This window comes from Papaver somniferum, chromosome 3 (genome assembly GCF_003573695.1).
Source record: "Papaver somniferum cultivar HN1 chromosome 3, ASM357369v1, whole genome shotgun sequence".
Taxonomy (NCBI): domain Eukaryota; kingdom Viridiplantae; phylum Streptophyta; class Magnoliopsida; order Ranunculales; family Papaveraceae; genus Papaver; species Papaver somniferum.
In genome coordinates, this window is record NC_039360.1 from 101,655,831 (window position 1) to 101,673,273 (window position 17,443).

The following is a 17,443-nucleotide window of genomic DNA, read 5'->3' on the forward strand; positions in this document are numbered from 1 at the left end:
AAAATATTTCGAATATCCTGTTTGATTATCTAGCGTCTTTTCTGGGATTTTACGAGTGTTGGGAAGATATCTTTCCTGATATTTGATTTTATCTAATATGGAGAAGCTTTACAGCTCATCAAACGCGTGAAACAGAGAATAAAGAAGAAAATTTCGGAGATGAATATGTGAACAACAAGAATATTTGAGAGTTATTGCAAAGGATTTCGTCTACCCGTTGAGTATAAAAAGACTTCTGGGGTAGAGTAGAAGGCTGTCGAGAGTTGGGAGGAGAGAAGGAACGCTGCAGAATCGAGAACCATGATTTCTCTCTGCTGCTGCTGCCGCCATTGATGAAGATGAAGAACACGAAGAACGGACTCGCAGCAGCAGTCGTTTATCAACAGTGTCTAAGACGCACACTCGTGGGTCGTAGTTAGTCGTACAACAGCAGTTATCATTTATCGTTCTTCTTGTAACAGCTGAACAGCGCCTTTGCAACAATTATTTCTGTTGCGATTTTTCTGTTCAATTGTTTTACACCTTTTCATCATTTGTAAACCACTTTTTGAGCAATAAATAATTATTTTGAGAGCATTTTTACTATGATGAGCTAAAACCCAACACTGGGACGACGAAGGAGGCCAAACTTCATACTTGGGGTAATTTCATTAATTCTTTTTAAGACTTTTGCATTAATTTAAAATTGAAATATGATTTGAATTAATTGGTTGTTATTTAATTTGATGATGTATGCTTGGCTTAGGTGTTTTGATACATCATGCTTAGGACTTACAATCAATGTTTTGAAAATCTACTTTGGCAAAACAAGAGTCCATATAATTTATGTTTTGAGCGATTATTGTTGAGAATAAATCATTGAGCCTTATGTTATGAAAATTGGCCGAATCATTAGTCCCAGTACCTCTCGCCCATTGTGACAAATATTGTGTATATATTTTTATTTTTAAATCTTTACAGGTCCGAGCAACGAACTTTTACTACCACTTTCAAAACTACAACATTGAGTGAGAAATAACCACACTATAATGAAAGAACGCGTGTTTGAGAGCGATCAATAAGCATTTCGCCTCGACTTCTGCCTCACCAATAATGGTTTTATGATAATTGCACTCAAAAAGACGGCTTTTTTATGGTTCTCACATGAGTGCAGGTAGGAATGAAGAGAGAAATCCTGCAACACGTTGAATGGTGGGAAGGACAACTTCCGAAATATTTTAAAAACCCACATCTTTTAACATTTTGAAAAACATGTTTTCTGATGATCTCTAAGAAAGGAAATCAACCACTATTATCGAGGATGAGATTACTTACTTACCTTCACATCCGATTGCAATGATGATAACACCATTCTCACAGCATCCAATAGAAACTTCTTCGGTTCCTCGTCTTCATCTTCTTAGTCTTCGTTTTCAGTTTCAACTATTGATGATAAACACTTGAACTTCGTAATTCCTTGACAATTTGTAACTCTTTATTTTAAATCCTTGTCGCTTGAGACTTCCATATAGATTTTCCTTCCCCACGGCTTATTAAATAAATAAAAACCCAAAATACCAAAATTTCTCTTATCATCGTTTTTTTTTCAATAAAAGAAATAAAATACAAAACAAAATAAAACAAATCATGGTCGTGGGAAAAACACTTTACCGCTTGATTCTTCACAACTTGTATCGTCTTGAAATCATAAACTTTAATAATTCTCACCTTTTGCTTTTCTTTACTCTTGTAAATAAGTCTTCAACGTATATGTAAAAATCTGCTCATTGTATGTTGCTTTACTTGGATATAAAATTTGCTCTTTTTTTCTCGTTTCGTTGCTTGTAAACCTTGAACGTCTTCAATTTTCCTTGTAGATTTTGATGTTGCTCCTTGTTGTTGATGATGGTAGTGTTTCTATTAGGGGTGTCAACGGGTCCGGATCCTCCCGGGTATCACTAGACCCGGACCCTACTTATAAAGGTCGGATCCGGGTCCTAACGGTTCCGGGTCTGGTTCCTACACTTGTGGACCCAGAACCGGACCCGTTTAAATACCCGGATACCCGCCGGTCCCGGGTACCCACTGGGTCTTAAGAAAACTATTAAAAAAACCTCAAAAACTTAATATTTGTCTCTTTTTGGCTTGGATTTAAATAACTTTTATAAAATTTATTATTATTTCTTATTAATGTACTAAATAAAGATTAAATGTAAGAGAAAAATTTAAAATGAGTAAAATATCAAAGCTAAAACTAGCAAAAACATGAATAAAAGTATGAATAAACGGGTACCCGATACCCGCGGGTACCCAACGGGTATTACCCGTTTGGACCCGTTTAGATTCAGGTCCAATCGGGTAATTACCCGTCGGGTCCTAAGTTTCTAATGGGTCCAACTTTAGGACCCGGAACTGGACCCAAGTCTACCGGTTCCGGATCCGGGTAATGAGTACCCATTGACAACCCTAGTTTCTATGGATCTGTTGTTGTCGAGAGAGAGAATGGTGCTAACTGCAAATCGAACTACAAGAAGGAGGCTTTCATCCATAGACATCACACTCATGATTGACAAAATTAGCACTCAAGAGATCAAAAATAGTGCTGAAAATTGGTGTGAAGTTGGGTAGCTCACCATTCTACCCGGAATTAACGTACGGTGACACACACTCAAACGAAAGCTCTTTAGTTAGATGGAAAATTTTCTGTTTGGTGCCTCACATGATATAAATAGGGTAGTCTCCACTAATGATTGATCAACAAATCTAATAATGCATTTCTTCCTGCTCCTAATTTGCATCACCGGCATGATTAAATCCATTATTTAACACTCTAACAAGCAAGAAATCCGAATGTAGTTCCCTAATACTTCCAAGTTCAGTTATGTCGGTCAGAATTCTCTATGTAAACATACCTAGAAGTATGCTAGTGACTCTAAAATCTCTAAAAGTTGGAGGTTTTATGCAATACTTTTAAAAAAAAAATTTTTTATAAAATACATGCTTAATCACTCCCCCACACTTAAACTTTACATTGTCCTCAATGTAATTGAATCGTCCTAGTAAAGTCAAGGTGAGAAATTTTAACATGATATGTAAATAACAAAAGAAAAAACAAAAGGATAAGAAATAAAAAACCTATGGGTTGCCTCTCATTAAGCGCTTGTTTTAAAGTCGACGGCCCGACTTGACTCTTGTAAGATTCCCTCCCCATATACTAACAATCGGAAAATTTGGGGATCCACCCATAGAACCCGTTTTGCACACAATAACTCCATACAAAGATTAGTAATATAAAACAGAAATAAAGCTATTAACCGATAAAAGTTTCCCCCACACTTATTCTTGTCCACACTTGGAAGTGTATAAAGAATGTAGAGGTCGGGTACTTCCACGGTTTCTTGTTCCAAAACCTGCATAGTATGAGAATCAATTATCTCTAATGGCGGAAATCGAGAAACAAAGTCATTCAAAAATATTCTCGAAGCACATACATTCAAACCAATAAGAGAGAAAGAAGAAGAAACAATATGCAAAGGGTTAGACAAACCTTGCACAATCTCTTGTATCACATAATCCTCTTCATCCTTGAAAAACTCAAGTGAATTATGCACCTCTTTTATATCATGGTCCTCTATCAAACCTTGCAACCATTCTTCGTCCGTTTCTGCCTTAACTAAAGTCTCGGCATAAACATCATCATTACAATTCTTTGCAAGCTCAATTGGGTCTTCCACAATATTGGTCATATCGGTTTCATTCTAAACACACTCCTCTTCGTTGTAAAGCACATACTCTTTTGCGGATCCAAATTTTATTATAAGAAACTTTTTTAGAACACTCAAAAATGCAGCATCCTCAAGCTCCACCCTTTGAATAGGCTCTTGATCATTATTAAGATCAATGCTTGAGTAATCTACACAAGTGTCATCATAGTCCTTTTCATCTTCATCTTGATCCCAGAATTCCATTGTACACCTTTGGGTAATGTCACCATGAGTTGCTTCAAACGACGTATCTTCATAATCATCGTCAATTTCATAGCTAACATAAGATTGGTTGTCGCTGAATTTAGTGTTGCTAACCTCAAACTCATCCTTTTGAATAGGTGAATGATCATTATTAAGATCAAGAGTTGAGTTATCTACACAATTATCAACGAAGTCCCCAAAGGTTGGCCTTTTTCAACATTAGCATCAATCAAATATTCATCACATACCACAGGCACATTAGAATAATTATTGCTTTGAAAACAAAATTCTTCTTCATACCTTTCTTCCTTGTATTCATCAATGCTTCTTCGTAAGATAGCCATACCTTCACGAAGTTCTTGGAGTTGCTTGTTTGTAGCCTCTTTATCTTTTTGAAACTCTTGTCATAAAAAGTTGGAAAAGTTGTCTAACAAGTTAGAGACTTGTTGTTCACGAGCATAAGAATCCTCCAATCCTTGTGGTTGTTCACACACATACCCGCCATAAGGTTGTTGAGGAAAACCATAAGGATCCATGGAATATTGGTCATAGCCAATGAATTGGTTTTGATTATACCCTTGGAATTGTTGGAAGTTGTCATGTTGTTGAGATTGTTGGAAACCATATCCATTGTTCCAATATGCTCCATCCATGAGAAATAAGTACCTGAAACACGATTCTCATAACAAGGTTAAAAACCAGAAAATAAAACAAAACTAAAAACAAGAAAATAAGAAACCAAAAACAAGTGACAACCGCTGCCTCCCCGGCAGCGGCGCCAAAATTTGATCGCTGTCGTATGCGTCAAAAATAATATTACTTTCTCACAACTCAAAATAAATAATACAACAAGGGTAAGAAAGGATTGTTCCCACAGAGAGGACTAGGTTGTCAATATATTTTCGGTTTCCTAAAGGTAACAAGGGGGTTTTATGATTTTTAATAAACTAGACAAATATAAAAGCAAAGAAACAAATAAAACAAATCAAATTAAGTATGCGAAAGTATTGGTTAAGGATTTCGTTTTCATTCACTAACATGCTCTTGTCATAATAACTAGAATTGATATTTAATCTCTCATTATCAAAGGCCCTAGGATACCTTGATCGCAAGAATATCCCGCTAATTTCCTCTTGTCATCAACAAACACATTAAAAGATGCGAATATGAATTCTACCTAAGAGAACAACCTAACGTGTAAAAGCACTAATCAAGTTTAATTCCCTAGATGCACCAAGTTCAATGAAATCAGGCCAATCAAAGCAATCGAACGTATAAAAGCACTAATCCGATTTAACAAAGGTCAAGGTTCACATATGGTTACTAGGATATATCACTACAAGCAATAACCATATTTGTGCTACTTGTATCCAAGATGTATCACTTTTACGTATGAAACACCCTAAACTAGCATTAGATGTGAATAAATACATGGCGATATATATAGTGAATCAAGATCGATAATTGTGAGACAAAACTAATTTATTAATAAAAGAAGCATGCTTGGTGAAATCAATTTAATCCATAACCAATAATAAAATCTAGCTCATATTCATGGAGTTCATAACAAGAATAAAGAGAGGAGTTTCCATAAACCCTAGGCAAAAGGTGAAGAAGAAGATGATAATAAGATATGGAGATCCCTAGGTTTAGAGAAAGACTTTTCTATTTATATGCTTCTCCCAATACAAAAGGATACTCTTTCCAATATTAGGTTTTCTCAAAATCCATCTCCAAGTGGTCCACTAGGCCCATGTATGAGAAATATGTCTCTGGAATTTTGGGTCTAAACTGGTCGCCGGAGTTGATGACGTCATCACCGGAATTGCTGACGTCATCGCCGGAATCTGGACGGAATCGCATCAACGGTCACCTGAGAACCGCCGCAGGCAAGCTGAGTCAAACTGACGGTCTTCTCAAGTCTATGTTATCTTTGACGGTCTCCTCTGTTTCTGTTCAGTTCCAGGCCATTCAAATCCCTGCATTCCTAACATACATCTACTCATTCCATTCCTGCATTAACTAACCACAACCAACACCATGGCTTGACTGCATCTTCTATAGCTCCCAGTTTCATCTCAGCTTCAGTTGCCTCATACTCTTCCCTGCAATTTCAGCTCACAATCAATTGTTGCAGGAACATCTCAGCTGCATCCATTGCATCTCAGACTCAATCTAGCTCAGCCACCACTTCTCAAGAATCAATTCTCATCTCCAGTTCAAACTTCATCCATTATAGATCCCCATTTGCTGAACCTAGTTTCTTCTCAACTTAAACCCTAATTGTTCATCTGCCCTTTCCTGAGGAAATCAACACATATTTCTGCTTCACTATCAAATTTGGCACAAACCCACCTCCAATTCCTTGCTGTTAACACCAAAATCATCTTGTTATCTCCTCTTCTCGATTGAAAACCCTCAATTCAATCTGATTCTCTCCTCAACAACAACTTCTTCTTCCCTGTCTTGATTTTTCATTTGCTTCATTCACAACAACAATCGATTAACCACCATAAGACCCATTAGCTACAAATACAAATCGAAACCCTAATCTTCCGCAGACCCATTAGCTTGAATTCTTCAATCAATCATTCTCTGAGATTTTCACAGCAATCCCTTCTCGATCTTAACCCTCATCAATTTCTTCTTTGTTCTTGGCTTTCGACCAATAGTTCATGTCTGCATCAATCTCCAGCTTCAATTCCTCCTGAAGCTCTTCTATTATGAATATCATTTCGATCTCGATTTTAACTGTTGTCGCTGCTGCTCTTCATTCTCCTTTTTTTTCCTCAATTATCAGATGTAGGAACGAATGAATGGGAGAAACTCATTTTAGGGTTATAAAAGTGGGACAACTATTTGCACCCACTGAGCTGGGATGTGACCACCCAATAGTAGCCCCTTAACCTTGGCTGGGCTCCAGATAGTGTTTTCCCAGAAATGACAATTATGCCCTTCTTGTTCAAATTGTGTAATTTCTTTTTGTTTTCCTCCGTACGACTCCAAAACGCCTAAAAGCTCAAAAAAAACATAAAATATATAATTCACACGAAAAATAGCAAAGAAAGCATAATCAATAGATAATAAATCTAGGTGTTTATGACCCCTATCACCCTCCCTAAGATCAACCATTCTCATTCATTTTGTGACCGAAGCAAGACTGGAACGACCATTTCTTGGTTTAGGCCAGAATTGTACAGATTGATCTCTCGAATCTAAAGTACTCCCGTGCAGTGCATTCTTTTAGGGTTTAGATTCGTTTCTCGGCGGCACACCCAAATTTACCAAAACCAGCAGAATCAGTTTTTACTCCAAAACACCAGTAAGTATAGTGACGTAAGATATTTGTTGCTAGTTCTAGTGTTCTTTATTGTTTTTGAAAACTCTAATGCATCGTTCTTTCCAAATAAACCAGCATTTGGTTGCATCAAAGGCCATGGAAATAGAGTTGATGTCTCCTTGTAACCAATCATTATAGTTATCCAGAAAAGAAGCATTAGTAGAGTTAGAGATTACTCCCTGAGAAGCCATTGGATCTAGGCTCCAAACTGACTTAACATGAGGACATTCGAAAAAAAGATGATAAGTTGATTCTACAACTTGCTGACAGAAGATGCATTGTGTTTCCACATCCATAACTGAACCTAATTTTGTTCTTGTTGGTAAATTGTTCTGAAGACACTTCCAAGTGAATAATTTTATCCTCTGGGAAGTGTCCATACTCCATAAGCCCTTCCAAAAGCTCTTAGTTTCAAGGGTTACTAATCCCAAAGGATTTAGTAGCTTAGCATACATAGACTTTACATTAAAATCACCATTTCTAGTAAGAAGCCATTTCAATTTATCTTTTATTAACCTTTCATCATTAGTGGTATATAATCTGATATTCATTATCTCAAAAACTAAAGATCTATCGAATAAAGAGAGTAACAGAGGTCCATTCCACTTCTTGGTGTCATGATTTATCAAATCAGACACAAGTGTTATATTGGTGTTGGCAGTGATAAAGTTTCCTAGAGGTTGGTCCCTATTTGGTAACCATTTGTCATTCCAAATATCAATAGAGAAACCATTCCTACTTCCCAAAGCGAACATTTTTTTTATGTGTTAAAAACCCTGTAAGATGCATTTCCATATCCAAGAAGCGGATGAATTCTTCTTAAAATCTCCAGCCTTTTTGAAATATTTTGTTTCAGAATTTGAGCCCAAAGGTCATCAGGGCTACTAACTAATCTCCAAGCTATCCTATTAATCATAGCTTGATTAACTTTATTGGCTTCTTTAAACCCTAACCCCACTGATTGATGGGTTTACATAAAAAATCTAAGGCATTGATGGGTTTATTAGAGTTATTATGTTTTCCCCACCAGAAGTCTCTCTGGATATCATTGATTCTTTTAGTAATTTTTTGGGTAAAAAAAAACAACCCATACTAAAGATAGGCATACTGGAGAGTATTGATTTATTTAAGACAATCTTACTCGATCGAGATAAAAATTATGCTAGCCAATTTTTAACCCGTGTTTCATCTTTTTTATTATTTTATCAAATGATTTCAATATATATCTATCTACAAAAAGAGATACTCTCAGATGAGTATCCTTGATGTTAATTTTTTTGATCTTCATTATCCTAGAAATTATGCCCTGATGTTTGTTATGCACTTTCTTGCTGAAAAATAACCTAGATTTAGTAAAATTTATAACTTGTCCAGAAGAATCACTAAAGAAATTTATGGCCTCTAAAAGATGCTTACAACTGCCTAAGTCAGCTTTAGTAAATATAATAAGATCATCTGCTAAAAACAGGTAAGAAATAGGAGGAGATTTAGGAGTTAGTTTAATGCCTGAAACTTGTTAGTTGTTTCCAAATGGCAGAGCAACCTGGAAAACAATTTTATACAAAGAATGAGGTGTCTGCTGACTAGGCATGTCCACTTGAAACTGACTTGGTTGTTGTAATGGTGACACTTGTGATGGGTGCTGACTTGGATCATCTGCCACTATATCTTCTTCTTCACCAAAACTTGTTTGCCAAAATTCTTCATCAAGACTCTCCCAATCTATGATAATTGGAGCCTCTTGTTGAGTCTGTGTTTGTAGCTCGACAACTTCGAAAATGCGGGGGTCTAACAACCACACCCAACAATTTGTTTGGCAATGTGATAGGACTTACTCCAATATACTTTCTAGAGAATCAACTAGGCAGTCAGACTCAATCTATAAAAATTATATCAAAGAATTTAATATCTCTAACTCTTAATTCAATCTGCAATCAGCAAATAAAAATTTGTGATCCTGATTAAATATAAGAGGAGTAAATTCAACGGTACCAAAGAACAATGTTCAAGTGTCAATCAATGTAAATCAACAACCAAAGGTTGGATATTCTAATTGATTGATCTTAACGCACAACCTGTGATATTTCAATTATATAACAAAATATAATGCGGAAAAGAAATAGCACAGACACCAAAATTTTGTTAACGAGGAAACCGCAAATGCAGAAAAACCTCGGGACCTAGTCTAGTTTGAACACCACACTGTATTAAGCTGCTACAGACTCTAGCCTACTACCAATTAACTTCAGACTAGACTGTAGTTAAACCCTAATCAATCTGACACTGATTCAAGGTACATTTGCGCTTCTTACGTCTCTGGTCCCAGCAGGATACTACACACTTGATTCTCTTAGATGATCTCACCCACAACTAAGAGTTGCTACGACCCAAAGTCGAATACTTGAATAAACAAATCTGTTTTACACAGAAAAGTCTATAAGAATAGATAAATTTGTCTTCCACAGAAATACCTACGAGTTTTGTTTCGTCTTTTGATAAATCAAGGTGAACTGGAACCAATTGATAAACCAGACTTATATTCCCAAAGAACAACCTAATATTATCAATCACCTCACGATAATTTAATCGACTAGCGAAACAAGATATTGTGGAATCATAAACGATGAGACGAAGGTGTTTGCGACTACTTTTCTATCTTACCTATCTGGGATATAAATCTCAAGCTAGTCTTACGATTGCACTCAATCACGATAGAAACAGCAAGATCAGATCACACAACTACAAGATAATAGTTGGGACTGGCTTCACAATCCCAATGAAGTCTTCAAGTCGTTAACCTACAATGTCTCGAGAAGAAACCTAAGGTTAAAGGAGAATCGACTCTAGGTATGCAACTAGTAACACACAGGAGGTGTAGGGATTAGGTTTCCCAGTTGCTAGAGTTCTCCTTTATATAGTTTTCAAATCAGGGTTTGCAATCCAAGTTACCTTGGTAACAAAGCATTCAATATTCACCGTTAGATGAAAAATATGATTCAACCAAGCTAATATCTTTCAACCGTTAGATCGAACTTAGCTTGTTACACACAAATGAAATGTACCCTCATTTAGGTTTGTATAACCATACCTAAACGTGTACACCATGTTGGTTCAAAAATAGTTAACCGAGGTTCACCATATGATTACCCTCGTATCAACCTTATTCATCTTAACCATAACTAGTTCAAATGACTCAATGAAACTAGTTAAAGAGTTGTTCAATTACTATATTCTCATAGAATTATACAAGAACACAATTGAAGCAAGATCAGTTTGATTCACTCGAACCAATTCACGAACATTATAGCCATGGTTTGCAAAGATTGCATTCCTTATGAATATAAGTGTTTATGTTCATGTACATAACCAATTTTAGAACTTTAACCTTCAAGTATGCAAACGGGTACGCATACTTGAAATAGCCGGACCAAGATTGAGTTACGCCAGTACGCAAACGGGTACACGAACTTCAAACCCCAGCAGAATTTCTCGGATATGAACTTGTACGCCAGTACGTAAACGGGTACGCGAACTTCAAATTCCATCAAAAATTCCCGGACATGAACTTGTACGCCAGTACGCAAACGGGTATGCGTACTTAGGTTCACAGATTCTGAAACCACGGGTACGCAAACGGGTGTGCATACTATGGTTCCCGGACATGGATTACATATGTGCAAGAGTGCACAACATGACGTATCCAACAACGGTTAAGTGTTCTAAACTCTTATTTCAATCATTGAAACATTCTTAGAGGATGACAATAGCCGTTTTCACACACTATTAGCATCAAAGCAATTTTCAATAAATTGAAATAATCATTATCGAAACATTCCAAGCCTACATCAAATGATTGTATCACACAAACCATGTAAGATGTTACTCGGCAATTTTCTCATGATATAAGATGAACTTGGTCGAAGCGAAAGTTTACCAACACATATTTCGAGAAATATGTAAGCGATATATACTCATCTCGAAATCTCAAATGTGTATAGAGAAAACTATATTGTAACATGACTTATGTCCCAATATAGGAGATAAAGTAGAAATAAACATTCCAAGTGATAGATGAGTTCAAGTCTCCACATACCTTTTGTCAAAGAAGTTCCACAAGCTCCCCTTAGTAGTTCTTCGTCTTCAAATGATGAACTCCATGAAAACTAAGCTCAACTACACAATCTATTTCCTAGTCCGAGACATCTATAAATAGGCTAGAAATCAAGAATTATAGTTTTGACCACTAACATTGACAAACATACTTGAGATAGCAACGCATGCGAGTTCGACCGAGCAGTGCTCTAACAAACTTCATCATCCACAATAGCAGGAGCTACCTATTCACCAACTTCATCAGTCACAATAACTGGAGGAACTAATTTTTCACCAGGTTTCAGAACATTGATAGCTTTATCATAACTCATAAACAAATGAATTTCTTCTTGTACATCTTGGTCTGATTCATTCCAAAACTTCAGCAGCTCACTCTCTTCATCAATATCATACAAAAACCCATCCTGCAAGTAGTGAAATAGGCATTGTGACCTATCCAATTCATCAATGCACTCATGAACACTATCCAACAAGTCCTTCAAGTTCAATAAGTTTCCATCATACTTAGGCCAGCGCAATTCCTTCCCATTCATATAATCCATGTAAGTAAATCCACCTTTTGGTTATTCATTAGGCCACTTCCCATCATAGTGTATATAAAGAGTTTTGATAGCATAAAAAACCCTAGCACTGTCACAAAACAAAACATACAACATAATCAATCACATGTAAAACACCCGATTCCCTTTAAATCAAATAAAAGAAAGACAAAAAAATAAACAACAGAGCAACAGAAACTTCATCTACAACAATTCCATAAACCCTTCGATCATACACCAAAAACTATCGCATCATGAATCAACTACATACAGTTTAATAATTAAAAAAAATCACAAACAACCCTATTTAACTGACTGAATCGTCTAAATCATGCATAAAAATCAAACTTTAAAAACCTAATCTATATCATACCCTAAAAATATAATCATGCAACACAATAACGTTGTTCATATCATACCCAATTCCTCGAAAGATGATTAGATCACATCAACAAAGGCAGAAACTCAAAATTGAAAAAAAACAAACAAACAAAAATATACTGAATACTCACAATTTCTGGTGATTCATCGCAGATCGGAAGAAATTCAACAAACCCAATCACTAATCGTCTTTCTATTGCAACAACATCTTCTTCTCTTCGATCTAAACCTAAAATTGAGCAAAACTCGATTTGTGGATTTTGTTTCTCTTCTTTGTAGCTAGTTTTAGGATTTTTACTCCCTCATGTCTTTTCCCGCTTGATATAGGTACGCGTGTTCTAATTCTATAGACCTACGAAACGGTGAGCTGTTAATCACCGCTCATTTCATGACATATGCAGACTGTCGGATCTTATTCCATCAAATATCTTACACATGTATCTACTTTGAAATTAGTCGAGGGCATTTTTGGAAGATCGGTAAACACGTGGACACTTTTTGCCACGCGTGCACAACAGCTGACTCAGCTAACTGAACAGTGGACGGAATTCCTAATGAGGGGAGGATTCACTAATTTCAATCTTTTTGGGGAGCAATTGCCAGGGGAGGAACCGCAAAATAGTCCTTCGTTTATAGTATCTTTGTGCCTGTTTCTTAAAACTTAATAAATGAATTCAATTAGTTGTGTTTTGATCAATCGAAAATCATGCCACTGCCAAATAGCCCGCGAAAGTAATGCAGCCGTACAAGAAAATGAATTGGATTGGAGCGAGAGTCAAATCATTGCAGAATTGTTTGAAATAGAATGGACACAGTTACAATGTATGTATAATCAACTCTCAATATCACTGTAGTCAAGGAAAATTTCTTACCATAATAATGGAATGATGACGACAGTTTATGCACAAGACAATGTGCAAAGCAATAACCACTCAATTGATAAAAGCAAAGGGTTTGTACTATTTAAGTTGCACCAATTGCAATGTCTGGCTCATGGATTGTGAGGGTGAACTTTGGTGGATTGTGAGGTGAACTTTGGTGCTCAAAGTGTCGGATCCAGATTGGTGTACCAATACCTAGGTGATGGATTAGAACCTGTACTTTACTGAGCTTCCATAGCGTTGTATCAACAAATACTAAAAACATTATTAAGTTCATGCAAAAGAAATCTGAATTCACGCGCAAAAACATCACAAAAACAAAGATAAAAAACCTTACTTTGCAATTGAAAATTTCCCCCCTTTATCTCATTGGCAGGGAAATCTAGTAATTTCATATCAGGTTATCATTTCCAATATTTTCATCTGGAATTTGACCTCCCAGTTTGAAAAACTGGTCTCAGCCCTTTCTCCTGGTTCCTTGTTGTCTGATCTAACCTCTGTTTTCTGTGCATGTGTATATTTCGAAGACAAGACAGTAGTCCACCTATCAAACCATATCCACGAATCAGGCCTTGGGGAATCACATTTGCCGGGAACCTGCCTTTTTTGGTGTTGATTCCAACAGCTTACCTCACAAACAAGATAGAGTTCAAATATAGTATGTGATACTATTTGAAGCATCACATAGTATGCTTCAAATAGATGCTTCAAATATATTTATATATACACCTATAGAGAGAGAGTACCTGACGAGCAAACCCATTGTCTTCGTTTTTATCCCGAGTTTATAACAGCTACAAAAGATCAGATCCAAACAGAAAAGCGTTCAGCGTCGAGGTAAGCTAATTATTGATGCTTCAAATGTTAGTAAAAGAAACAAAAGGCATTACCATGGTTGTCACGGAACTTTTCGAGGTATTTATACAATTTCCACTATCCTTTAATTTGTTCTTTGATAACTGACCCCTCCATGGCTAGAGCACGACGAACGCGAACGAGAGGCTGCATTTTGACAATGACCTGAATACAAAGTAGACTACCCACAGCCTGTGTCCTGCACAAAAGCCCACGTACAGCTGATACAACTTTAACCACATTCTTAATCTTTTTGCGCCAATAAAAAGAAGTTAGCAATGGCATTCAGTTCAACTTGGGTAGATAAAAGGATATAAAAAAGGAATATCTGTTGCTTTATTGCTTCTGCCAGCAATGTAAATGTCCTTAGGCTATAGGGAATCTTTTTTTAAGGACTTTAATCGTTAATAAGGTTCAAGCATGTTAAGTTGACCAGCTATAGTTTAGTACTCCTTTTCGTTTGATATCATTATCAACTAATACCCAGCAGACCAAAGATAACATATCTGAAGAAGATCATGCAATACTTATAAGTTATAACATTCAAAAGTCAATACACCATAAGTTCCAAAGCTACTACCTGTTTACATATTCAGAAACAAATAGAACTAGTGCAGAAAATAAAATCAAGACTCAAAGAGATCTCCATGTGAATGGTAACGTGAGCTACAAATAATCCTGCACATTGTGGAATTCGACCTGCGCCACATAAAGAAGACCAACTAATCATGCGGCATGTTGATGCAGCTCATAAATGTAGAAACCAAATCCCAGTAATCAGAACCAATTCAAGCAAAACAATGCAAGTGCACGTACGCTACATGAATTACTAAGACAAAATGTATAGATGCATCTGAAATTGAGGTTAGTTTTGCGAAGGAGCCAGCAACTGATATCAGCCTTACACAAGAGGAATGTTAGCACTAACGCCTTTTGTCTAATAGGTTTTCCAGAAAGTTCAGGTTAATTCAGCATACAATGGTTACATATTTCTGTTTCTCACATGACTGAACAACATTACCTTGTTAACGATTGTTTTAGGTCTTCAACACACTTACACTCTAGTGCGAGACTACATTGTGCTTGGTGGAAAATCTGCGTTCCAATGAGAAAAACGCCTTAACTTATGGGAGTGATGCTAATTTGCACTCTGACGCAAACAACGAGCCAATGGGGTAGTGAACCATAGTAGTCCTAAACATGACAGACGCTCTTTTATGATCATTTTCATATTTTGAAGGTGCAATGCAGACTGCAATTAATAGTAGCCATGCTCGCGAACAAACTACAACCTTTTTTCTGATGCACGCGAGAGCAGGTACTAAACAAGAAATTGCAAATACAAAAACCAGTGTATGTTACACGAAAGCATACTGCTTTCAGTATCCCCAAAAACCAAATTCAATCACAAATACAATAAATCACAACTACTAAAGTATTTAAAACTGGGATGAGAAAAACCACTCACAATAAGAATGAAAAATCTAATAAAATGGAATTTACATGAAGAGATCAGTTACCCTACAATATGTTTTTGATAACTGCAGCGGCACATAATTGGTTCCCATATTAAGAATTTCAAACACACCAGGCAAACAATCGTTACCCTAACATTAACAAGTACTTCTAAAACCCTATTCTGAAATTTCTTATCTTAATAACAACTCATGACCTGATTACGCGAAGTTCTGTAATACCCAGATTGCGTTGTTATTCAAGCTTGGCAAAAAAAAAAAAATTGTGGGTAAAATTAAAGATATCGAGTCCCAATAAATTTAGAAACCTGATCGATTTCGTCCACTATATTGAAAATATTTGATAAGAAATTGATCGATTTCCTCTAGTAAATTCTCAAGAAAACTGAGGAAAATTGAATCAGACCAGTGCGTTGATGCCTAAAGAAATCTTTACTCTATAGTGAAGTAAACAATAATAAGATGTAAGAAAGATTGAAACCTTTGTTATTATGAGTGAGACGATCGCCGAGAAAGGTTGAACCAGATGAGTGCAGGCCATTTTATTGTTTGCCACTTTCTTCTTTCTTTCTTCGATCTCAATCCGACAAAGAACAGAAGAATGGTTCTCCAAAAACTTTAGTGGAGACTATACAAATACTGACCTGATTGATTTTGTCGACAGTAAATGGGAAGCTTTGGTTAACTTCAAAATAAAAAAGCCTGGTTTGATTGGGGGCCCTGCAATACAGGACAAAAAGTGTCATGAAATAGCAAATATGGGTTATCTCTTATCCCAGTTCTTTTAAAATGGCTAAACTATCCCTAAATGATTAGTGTTAATGATTTGTTAAGTTAATTAGTTTGTTTTAGTTAAAATTGGGTGTGGGTGTGGGGGGGGGGGGGGGGGGGGGGGCAGTAGTGTTTTTGTGTGTTGAGAAGAGTTGTTGATAGAGGAAGCCATGGATATTGATGCAAATTGAGATCCAATTGCTCAAAATGAAGGAACCAACCCTCAAAACGAGGAACCCCAAGCTCAAAATAATCAGGTAAACATCTTGTACCCTTCGATTTGTGTGTTTGTTGCTCCAAGTGATCAAATCATCCCCACTATGGAACAACTCAGTGTAAGGGTCGTCAGAGTCGGGGTGTGTATACCCTAACGACTCTATGGGGTCGTCAGTATATTGACACTAGCAATAACGACTCAAACCTGCAACTTTTCAAGGTTATGAAAAATCGTTAGGGTAGTGTGGTACAGATTGACGACCATTTTTATCTAGGTTACCTAGAGTCGTTATGTTTTTTGGTTAACACAGGAACGACTCTAATACTTTGGACAGTGAGGGACCCTAACAACAATTAGGGGCCCTGACCAATTTATACCCACACCAAAAAATTGGACACCAGCCACTCTTTGTGGGGGCAATCTTTTCTGCAGGATAACCAATAGAGAAGTAGAAGAAGATGAGATAATAATCAATAATAATTATAATGATATTCATTTTAATAATAAGTTTGGCATGTTGCTCTCGTTTGACATTCACAAGGAGAAGATTCATTTCATTCGACTCCCAACTGAATGTTATCTGATCCCAACCCCGACGACGATAAATAGAGTGGTTGAACATCATCTTCTGGAGCTTAAAGGATATCCTTGTGTTGCACTGTCTGAAAAAGCAACGGGAAGCAGCATACATTGTGGCCTCCCTCACTGTAATGCTCAGGCTAGTTTTTGTTGTTGTCGTTTTACGGTTCAACTGTATATGTTAAAGGACAAGGAAAAGTAAGTGTAAGTGTGGATCAAGGGGGACAGTTTAGGTGTTCAAGCTGAGAAACTAGGTTTGCTACCAGGTCCGTTCTATTGTTACTTTGACACTACTACTGCTACTACTTCTAGCTTTCCCGCACGAGTACTGAGCGTCTCAGGTAT

At 36.6% G+C, this 17,443-nt stretch overlaps 1 long non-coding RNA gene across 3 annotated transcripts; it reads right to left on the reverse strand.

Moving 5' to 3' along the window:
- Positions 1-13,064: 13,064 nt before the first annotated feature.
- On the reverse strand, positions 13,065-16,182 carry LOC113356985. Of its 3 annotated transcripts, XR_003363339.1 has the most exons (5): positions 16,013-16,182; positions 14,637-14,755; positions 14,092-14,255; positions 13,948-13,995; positions 13,065-13,826 (listed from the first exon to the last, which is right to left on the reverse strand). It is a non-coding gene; the product is annotated as an uncharacterized LOC113356985 (long non-coding RNA). The 3 variants fall into 3 exon arrangements; XR_003363340.1 differs by lacking the exon at positions 14,637-14,755; XR_003363338.1 differs by having other exon boundaries at positions 14,092-14,755.
- Positions 16,183-17,443: the final 1,261 nt, after the last annotated feature.